The sequence below is a fragment of the Crocuta crocuta genome, unplaced genomic scaffold (genome assembly GCF_008692635.1).
Source record: "Crocuta crocuta isolate KB4526 unplaced genomic scaffold, BGI_CrCroc_1.0 scaffold96, whole genome shotgun sequence".
NCBI classification, from domain to species: domain Eukaryota; kingdom Metazoa; phylum Chordata; class Mammalia; order Carnivora; family Hyaenidae; genus Crocuta; species Crocuta crocuta.
In genome coordinates, this window is record NW_027531522.1 from 4,370,637 (window position 1) to 4,381,287 (window position 10,651).

Genomic DNA, 10,651 nt, shown 5'->3' on the forward strand with positions numbered 1-10,651 from the left:
TCCATATCAAAGGAGAAGAATAAAATTGGAGGACTTACACTACCTGATTTCAAGACTTACTATAAAGGTACAGTGGTATAGACAGTGTGGTTTTGGTGAAAGCATAGACAAATAGATCAATGGGACTGAAAATAGAGCTCAGAAATAAACTTCCATAGCTATAGTCAAGTGATGTTTGACAAAGGAACAAGGCAATTCAATGGAGCAAAGATAGTTCCTTTAACAAATGGTGCTGGATCAACTGGAAATCCAGATGCAAAAAAATATGAATCTACACACAAAACTTATTTTTCACAGAAAATTAACTCAAAATGGTTCATAGACCTAAATTTAAAATGTGAAAATATACAACTTCTAGAAAATAACATAGGGAGAAAACCTAGATGATCTTGGGTACAGTGGTGCCTTTTTAGTTGTAACCAAAATTACATGTAAATTTCTTGCATTTACATGTAAGAAATAATTGATAAGCTAGACATCATTAAAATTGAAAACTTTTGTTCTGCAGAAGACAATGTCGAGAGAATGAGAAGATAAGCCACAGACTGGGAGAAAGTAGTTGCAAACAACACATCTGATAAAGGACTGTTATCCAAAATATACAAAGAACTCTTAACCTTAAGAAAACATACAACCCAATTTAAAAATGGACCACCAAAGACCTTACCAAAGAGGATATATAGATGGTAAAAAAGTATATGAAAGATTCTCCACATTTTATGTTATCAGGGAAATGTAAATTTAAACAACAATGAAATACCACTACATACCAATTAGAATGACCCAAATCTAGAACACCGACAACACTATATGCTGGCAAGGAATATGAAGCCACAGGAAATCTCATGCATTGCTGGTGCAAATGCAAAATGGCATAGCTACTTTGGAAGGGAGTTTGGCAGTTTCTTACAAAACTAAACGTAGTCTTACCATATGATCCTTGGTATGTACCCAAAGAAGTAGAAAACATGCCCACAAACATACCTGCACATAGATGTTTATAGCAGCTTTATTTATATTTGCTAAAGTTTGGACTCAACCAAGATGTCCTTTAGTAGGTGAGTGGATAAATCGACTGTGGTACACCCAGACAACGAAGTAGTATTTAGTGCTAAAAATAAATGAGCTATTGAACCATGAAAAGACATAGAGGAATCTTTTTTTTAATGTTTTATTTATTCCTGAGAGAGAGAGACAGCATGAACAGGGAAGGGTCCGAGAGAGAGAGGGAGACACAGAATCTGAAGCAGGCTCCAGGCTCTGAGCTGTCAGCACAGAGCTTGATGTGGGGCTCAAACCCACGATCCGCAAGATCATGACCTGAGCCGAAGTCAGACGCTTAACCGACTGAGCCACCCAGGTGCCCCTCTTTTTTTTTTTTTTTNGCACTTGTTAGCATTTAATGAACCTCCCTCCATGTGGCTTCAAGCTACCAGGACACAGCCATCCCCACCCCCTTAATCTTCTCCTCAGCTCTTCTATTGACGAATTTGGCCTTCATGATGACAGTCTGTCTGGGGGGCTTTTCCTTTCCTAAAACTTTGTAGTAGCCCCATGATACCACATCAATGATAGGAGCAGCTCTAGTCTTGTTTTTGGCAAAGCTTACCATGTCTGCTCACTGACCAAGATCTACAGTTGGGCAGAAGTTCTTTAGGTGGTAATGCCTCATACTAACTTTTCCAGAGTAACCTGAGTGGTATTTGTTGAAGCTGATCCTGGGGTAATGCATGCCACCAGCATAACCCTGGCCTCCTGGGTGCTTCCGGTGCTTGCTGCTGCTGCTGTGGCCATGCCTCCCATGGCTCCCAAGTTTCTGAGTCTTCCTCAGTCTGGGTGGCATGTCGGCAGCCCAGACAAAAGAGACGGACTCTTAGCTGCATATTATTAAGTGAGAGAAGCCAATTGGAATAGGCTGCATATTGTTTGATTCCAACTATATCACATTATGGAAAAGGCAAACTATGGAGATGATAAAAATATCTGGTTGCTAGAGTGGAAGGATGAATAGAGCACAGAGAATTTTTAGGGCAGTGGAAATACCCTGTGATATTATAATTATGAACAGATCATTATACATTTGTCCAAACCCATGTAATATACAGCACTAAGAGTGAACCCTAAGGTAAACTATAGTTTGCGTGATTATGATGTGTTGATGTAAGTTCATTCTAGGTAACAAATACACCACTCTAGTGAGTGATACTGATAATGTGGGAGGCTTTGTATGTGGGGTGTGGTAGGAGTTATGTGGAAAGTCTCTATCATCTTCTCAACTGGTCTGAAAAAACCTTTTTAAAAGAAATTGAGGGAGTTCGTCACCACTCAACCTGCCTTATGAGAATTGCTAAAGGGACTTTTTCAAGCTGAAACCAAAGGATGCTAGACAGCAACAAGAAGGCATATGAAAATATAAACTCTCTGGTAAAGGTAAATACATAGGCAAATTCGGAATTCTGTATTACTGTGATAATGGTGTGCAAGTCAATTTCAATTCAGGTATAGAATTTAAAAAAGAAAAGCATAAAAAGTAACTATAACTAAAAACTTGTTAATGGACACAAACATAAAAAGATGTAATCTGTGACATTAATAACAGAAAATTGGCAGAGGCAGATACAAAGGAGTAGTTTTTATATGTGATTGAAGTTAAGCTGTTATCAACTTAAAATCAATTATTATAAATATAAGATACTCTATGTAATCTCATGGTCACCCAAAGAAAATACTTACAGAAGATGCACAAAATAAAATGAGAAAGGAATCAAAACATGTCACACACAAAAAATCAACAAAACACAAAGGGAGGCAGCAAGAGAGGAAAACGGAAAAAAGAACTGAAAGGCATTCAGAAAACAATAAACAAAAAGGCAATATTAAATCTTTCCTTATCAATAGTTACTTTAAATGTAAATGGATAAAACTCCCCAATCAAAAGACATAGAATACCTGCATGTATAAAAATATAAAATCTAATGGGATACCTGGGTAGTTCAGTCGGTTAAGTGTCCAACTTCAACTCATGTCATGATCTCACGGCTCATGGGTTTGAGTCCTGCATCGGGCTCTACGTTGACAGCTGAGAGCCTGGGGTCTGCTTTAGATTCTGTGTCTCCCTCTCTGCCCTTCCCCCACTCATGCTGTGTTTCTCTCTCCCTCAAAAATAAATAAACATTAAAAACATATGGAGGATCCAATTACATGCTGCCTACAAGGGACACTTCAAATATGAGGACAGATACAGGCTGCAAGTCAAAAGATGGAAAAAGGTAGTCCTTGCAAATGGTAATCAAAAGGTAGAAGAGGTTGCCATATTGGACTTATATCAGACATAATAGACTTCAAGTCAACTATCACAAGAAACAAAGAAGGCCATTATATTGTATATATTCAAACAGTATGTTAAAGGGGTAATTCACCAAGGGGATAGAACAATTATAAATATTTGTGCAGTTAACAGCAGAGTAGCCATACTAACATTGACAGAATTCAAGGGTGAAATAGATAATAACACAATAATAGTAGGAGATTTTAATACCCACTTTCAGTTAGGGGTAAGTCACCAGACAGAAGATCAGTAAGGAAACAGAGGACTTGACCAACTCTATAGACCATATACAAAAGTGCCAATGTACATAATGGGAAGAGGACAGTCTTTTCAACAAATGGTGTTGGGAAAACTTGGATAACTACATGCCAAAAAAGAAGAAGAAAAGAAGGAGAAAGAGGAGAGAGGGAGAGGGGAGGAGGGGAAGAGGGGAAGAGGAGAAGAAGATGAAGGACCCTTACCTTACACCATCTACAAACATTAATTCAAAATGGCTTAAAGACCTAGATGTAAGACCTGAAAACATAAAACTACTAGAAAAAAACATGGGGGGAAGTTCATAAGATTGGATTTGGCAATGATTTCTTGGCTGTGACACCAAAAGCATGCATGGCACCAAACGCAAAACTAGGCAAATGATGCTACATCAAAGCCAAACACTTGTGCACCGTGAAGGAGACAATCAACAGCATGACAAGTCAACCTATGGAGTGGGAGAAAATGTTTGCGAACCATATTTCTGATAGAGGCTTAATATCCAGAATATATAAAGGACTCTTGCCACTGAACAACAACAAAAAACGAATAACCTAATTTCAAAGGACTTGACAAGACATTTCTCCAAAGAAGATACACAGATGACTAAAAGTATGTGAAAAGATGCTCAATTTCAGTAAAAATTAGGGAAAAGTAAATTAAAACCACAATGAGAGATCACTTTATGCACATTAGGATGAGTTCATTGGGTCATCAGGATGACCATTTGTGTGTGTGTGTGTGTGTGTGTGTGTATACATACACACATATATATACATGTGTATATAACAGGAAATAGCAATTGTTGCTGAGAATGTGGAGAAATTAGAACCCTTGGGCACTGTTTGTGGCAATATAAAATGGGGCAAACATTACAGAAAACAGTATAGAGGTTTATCAAAAAGTTTAAAAATAGAGGGGCGCCTGGGTGGCTTAGTCGGTTAAGCATCCGACTTTCGCTTAGGTCATGATCTCGCGGTTCGTGGGTTCGGGTCCCGCGTCGGGCTCTGTGTTGACTGCCAGCTCAGAGCCTGGAGCCTGTTTCAGTCTGTGACTCCCTCTCTCTCTGACCCTCCCCAGCTCACGCTGTCTCTCTCTCTCCTAGAAATAAATAAAAAACATTAAAAAAAAAAAGTTTAAAAATAGAATTACCATATAATAGCGCTATCTCACTTCTGGATATATATACAAAAGAATTAAAACAGGATCTTTCAGAAGTATTTTCATGCCCATGTTCATTGCAGCATTATTCACAATAGCCAAGAACTAGAAGCAACCTAAATGTCAATCAGCAGATAACTGAATAAAGAAAATGTAGTATATACATACACTGGGATATCTATTATTCAGCCTTAAAAAGATAAGGAAATCGTGTCATACGCTACAATGTGGATGAACCTTGAGGACATTGTGCTAAGTGAAAGAAGCCAGTCACAGAAGGACAAATACTGTGGGATGCCACTTATGTGAGGAATCGAAAATCAAACTCTTAGAAACAAAGTTGAATGGTAGTTCCCAGGGCCTTTGGAGAGGAGGAAAGGGGAGTTGTTCAGTAGATATAGAGTTTCAGTTTTGCAAGATGAAAAAGTTCTAGAGATCTGTTGTGCAGCAGTGTGCCCGAGGTTAATACTACTGTAGTGTATACTTTAAAAGTGGGTAAGATGGTAAGTTTTATATAATGTGTTTTTGAACACAATAGAAAAAAATCTACCTCAAGGAACAGCAACAAAAGTTACGTATAATGCCATTTACATGATACCTTCAAAACATGTAGTTAACAGAGACATTAAGTACTTGCTGGAGGTTTGGGGTGGGAAGAAGGTTGCAAAAGGAAATATTGGGGGGATGAGGAAACTCTTCTGTCACCGGAGTGTGGTAGTGGTTACACGAATCTATACACGTGTTAGACTCCACACCACTGTTCACGCCCCCAAAATCAATCTTTCTAGATGTTAATTTTTTTTTCTTGTTATGGTATTAGTCTTTTTTTTTCTTTTTCTTTTTTTTTTTACACAAATAGTTTATTGTCAAGTTGGTTTCCATATAACACCCAGAGCTCATCCCAACAAGTGCCCTCCTCCATGCCCATCTCCCCCCTCCCCCTCTCCCCCACTCCCATCAGCCCTCAGTTTGTTCTCAGCATTCAAGAGTCTCTCATGGTTTGCCTCTCTCCCCCTCCCCCACTATTTCCCCCTTTCTTCTCCCCCTTGGTCCTCCGTTAAGTTCCTCCTAATCCTCCTATACGTGCAAACATATGGTATTTGTCCTTCTCTGCCTGACTTATTTCGCTCATGTACCCCAATGTCCACAGCAGCACTCTGAACAATAGCCAAAACATGGAAAGAGCCTAAGTGTCCATCAACTGATGAATGGATCAAGAAGATATGGTTTATCTATATGATGGAATACTACATGGCAATGAGAAAAAATGAAATCTGGCCATATGTAGATGTTAATTTTTTTAATAAAATAAACAAATATATTACGTATAAAATGAACGACTTGTGCATATGAATTTAATGTTTCTGTATCATACTGGCATTTAGGTCAACAAATTATATGCACCCTTGATAGAAATCAGAGTCATTTTAAGAGAACTCTGTATTATAATGACCATCGTTACCTCTATACCATGTTAGAGATTGCTTTCTGTGGCCTCTTTCAACATTGTTCTTCCTTTACATGTGTGTTTTTCCTTTTAACAACTTGAAACTGTTCTCACACTAAGCTCTCATTTTATTCTTTCCCTGATGAATGGGGGAAAGAGCATTTATCATTCTCTCTACCTCTTCTAGTTCTTTTCCTCATATCACGTGTAACACCTCCCAGCTTGAATTCACCTAAACACCTAATTAAAGGGTTTTTTAAATCAAAGTCTTCCAGATTATTTACGAACATGTTAAACAAAGCTGGGTTTGACCTTACACTCTACCAGGTCTGCTAATCTAAACCAAGATCGTTCACCCACATGCTGCTTGATTTTAAGCTCTCTCTTGTTCACAGTCCTATCTGAGATCCATTTCATGGTATCAATAAGCAACGGAATTCATTTCCATTTCTCTAACGCAAATGCTACCAAAAGCTACCCCAAAGTCCAGATGTTTTATATCCTTTTGTCCATTCATTTGATAATTGCATGAAAAATTTGATCTCACATCCTCTTAGTGGCCACGTACAAGGGAGCGAAGAGCAGTGGTGAGTCCATTAGAGTCAGTGTGTTCCCGAGAGTTAGATAGTAAGTTAGGATGTAAATAGAAGAAACGCGCAGTAAAGACAGATGCCTTGTAAGGAAGGATAAGCAGATCTTCAGCTTGAAGCAACCGTGTGTAAAATAGAGAGAAAGCGAAGAAAGCATTGGGACAGAGAAATTTCTTATTATGAAGGATAACAATACATGAGTTCACAGATGCAATTAGAATTAAGCAGACCTGGGAGGAGAAGTTGTAGTCAGTTCTGTAATAGATGACGCAGCGTGATGTTTGGGGGCAGAAACAAAGGAACAAAAGAAAAGTGGGATTAATGTTACACTAGAAAGAATATGATGGAATCGAGAGTCTTTGAGTAAGATTCCTGTAACGATGAATGAGTATAGTTGAAAAGAAATAGCATTTGGACTCGTTCAATTTGAGACCCAAGTAACAGGTCCCAAATCAAATGAGGGGAGCTCAGAAAAGACGAGCTTAACAGTGAGAGGATGCTTAAAAAATGAAATGTTAAAATCACTATTTATAGGGTGTTCCTGTAAACAGGTCTGGAACACAGGCAAATAAGCAGAATGTTTTCAAAGATATCTTGGATGTGTAAAAAGTAATAAATGAAATGACATTAAGCTAGGTTTCTAGGTAGGAGGTACTGGTGACTCAATTTGTGGGAGGAAAATGGTAAACTTGATCACTAATGTGAGGAGAAAGCAGTATGTCTTGTCAAGGTCATTACAAACTAAAAAGTTAGGGGCCCCTGGGTGGCTCACTCAGTTGAGCGTCTGACTTGGGCTCAGGTCATGATCTCATGTTTCAGTGGCTTCAAGCTTCACATTGGGCTTGCTGCTGTCAGCGAGAAGCTGGTTCCAGATCCTCTGTCCCCCGTCTCTCTTTGTCCCTCCCTAGCTTGCACATGCGCCGTCTCTCTCAAAAATAAATTTAAAAAATAAACTAAAAAAACCATACTATGTCATTCTTCTGCATAACATCTTTATATAACCCTGAGGGAAAGATCTTCGAGGCCCTTTGTGAAATGGGCTGACCCCCTTAGCACCTCCTCATCCATACCTAATAACGGTCTTCCATGTGCCTCATTACTGCCTCATAGCTTCTTGCAGGAGAGTTAATAATACAAAGTACCTAGGACCTGGCACATGATCAGTGCTTCACAAATGCTAATTTCCTTACTTGTCAATTTCCTTTCCCTGGAGCCCTACATTCTCTCCACATCAGTCCAGGTCATGCTGTGCTCATAACAGTCCTGTGTCTTTTTCCATATCCACTGTCTCAAATATCATCGCAGATATTTTAATATTTTTGTTTTTAATTTGGAAAAATGATTCATTATAGAGAACCAGCTTCAATGGTTTTCTTTTTTGCCCTGCTAGACAAAAATGATCACTACCTCTTAGCGGACCCCAAAGCACCCTGTTCCAATGGCCAGAATTTCACTTATTTCATTGTTTTGTCTCCCTCTGACTGCCAGGTTCCTGGAGGGCAGTCAGTGTGTCTAATTATTCTCTGCATATCCAGAGTCTAACAAAGCTGATCGTTCATTCATTTCATCACTAAGCACTAACTGAGCACCTATTATGTTAGAAGCACCTGGGATACAAATTAGGGACAAATAGTCACTGCTTTCAGAAAACTCCAGTCTATTGTAGTAGAGAGGTTTATAAACAAATCTAGTTAATAATGACTTCCCATATGTGGAATTTGAGAAATTCACAACAGATACATCAGGGAAGGGAAGGAAAAATAAGATAAGAACAGGGAAGCAAACCATAAGAGACTTTTAAATGCAGAGAACAAACTGAGGGTTGCTGGACGGAAGGTTGGTGTGGGATGAGTTAATGGGTGATGAGCATTGAGGAAGGCACTTTTTGGGATGAGCACTGGGTGTCATATGTAAGAGTGATTCCTGGGTTCTACTCCTGATGCCCAGACTACACTGTGTGTTAACTATCTTGAATTAAATTAAAATAATAATAATGCTTCCAGTGGGCTGCCAGGGGGTTCATGATTTCTTCTTAATGCAATTTGCAGATTGTGTGCGTATTTAAAATGAGGATTTTGTAAAACAAAAACATATTGATATGCTATTTCCACTTGGAAAAAAGAATTGCAGGTATGATGACAGAACTCTGTAAGGCGTAATGGAGGACACTAAAGGGCAGCCGGGTCAAGAGGAGCTTCATAGAGCAGCTCAGTAGTGGATTGCATCCATCAGAAACACCAACGGGTAAGATAACAGAGCTTGGTCCCCAGTCCTGTTCCTTCAGGCAGCCGTGTACTAAGAAGACTGACTTACGCTCAGAGAATTATCTTCCGACCCTGCTGTACTTTGTTTTCTTCATTCATATCTTCTCAATTATATGCTGTAAAAAAACAACAACACACATCTCATACCCCTAAAAAAGTACTCAACATAAGTTGACTTAAGTTGACCTTCCGGCACAATTCCAAGGAGCCATTAAGATTATTATTTTACTACTATTCTGTCAGTTATTTAACAATACTTGCTGAGTACCACCTTCAAGGCATAGTGTTCTGTGATTAACAGTGTCTCATTAATTTCAATTATTATCTATGACTAGCTTTAAAAACAATGTGTATGTTTGTATTTTAGACGCTAAGTTACTCGACATTTTTTCCCATGAGAATTGTATCCTAACCATACCTGCCAATCCTCCCCTTGCTGTGGCCCCCGCCATCTATGAACTCTCAAACATGCATCTATTACTGATAATCTCAATTGTGAGAATACAGAATGAATAAGGAAGAGTCCCACTTTCAAAGGATTCTTGAGTGTTCTGAACAGAGGTGTGAGTAGAATAACTTCAGGTCTCCGTATGGCAATCCGATAATTTCTTACAGGATATAATGGTGAAATTCTCTAGGCATGAACGTTACAATCAGCTATGATGAAAAAGGGGCTAATGTGAATGAGTTAATAGTTTTTCAGATCAAATATTCTCTAGGGCGCCTGGGTGACTCAGTTGGTTAAGCATCCAACTTCGGCTCAGGTCATGATCTCATGGTTCGAGCCCTGCGTCAGGCTCTGTGCTAACAGCTAGCTCAGAGTCTGGAGCCTGCTTCAGATTCTGTATCTCCCTCTCTCTCTCTGACCCTCCCCTGCTCATGCTATCTCTCTCTCTCTCTCAGAAATAAATAAGAAAACAAAAAAATATATTTTTTAAAATATTCTTTAAGAGTGCACATTTCCAGATAATAAATATTTGTGGACATGACATGGACATGTGATTAAATTATGTCGTTTACTGTATTACCATAACATTTTATATGGGCTTTGTACCCAAATTTCACATGCTTTGCTATTAAAGTAACACGTGATACAATTTTATCACTTTCATAATGAGGCTTATGCTATTTTATTCTATTTTTATTTAAATTCTAGTAAGGTAACATACAATGCAATCAATGTTAGCCTCAGGAGTAGAATTCAGTGATTCATCACTTACATTCAACACCCAGTGCNTTGTGGTTTGTTTTCTCTCTCTTTTTCCTTTGTTCCCCCCTCCCATATTTTCTTCTGTTTTGTTTCTCAAATTTCACATATGAGTCAAATCGTATAGTATTTGTCTTTCTCTGACTGACTTATTTTGCTTTGCATAATACTCTTTAGCTCCAACCATGTCATTGCAAACGGCAAGATTTCATTCTTTCTGATGGCTGGATAGTATTCCAGTATATATACCACATCTTCTTTATCTGTTCATCAATTGACGGTCATTTGGGCTCTCTCCATAGTTTGGCTATTGTTGATACTGCTGCTATAAACATCAGAGTGCATGTGCCCCTTCAGATCAGTATTTTTATATCCCTTGGGTAAATAGCTAGTAGTGCA

General features: G+C 38.6%; 1 pseudogene; it reads right to left on the reverse strand.

Annotated features, from left to right (window-relative positions):
• Nucleotides 1-1,429: 1,429 nt before the first annotated feature.
• LOC144238637 (large ribosomal subunit protein uL15 pseudogene) lies at nt 1,430-1,843 on the reverse strand (annotated as a pseudogene).
• Nucleotides 1,844-10,651: the final 8,808 nt, after the last annotated feature.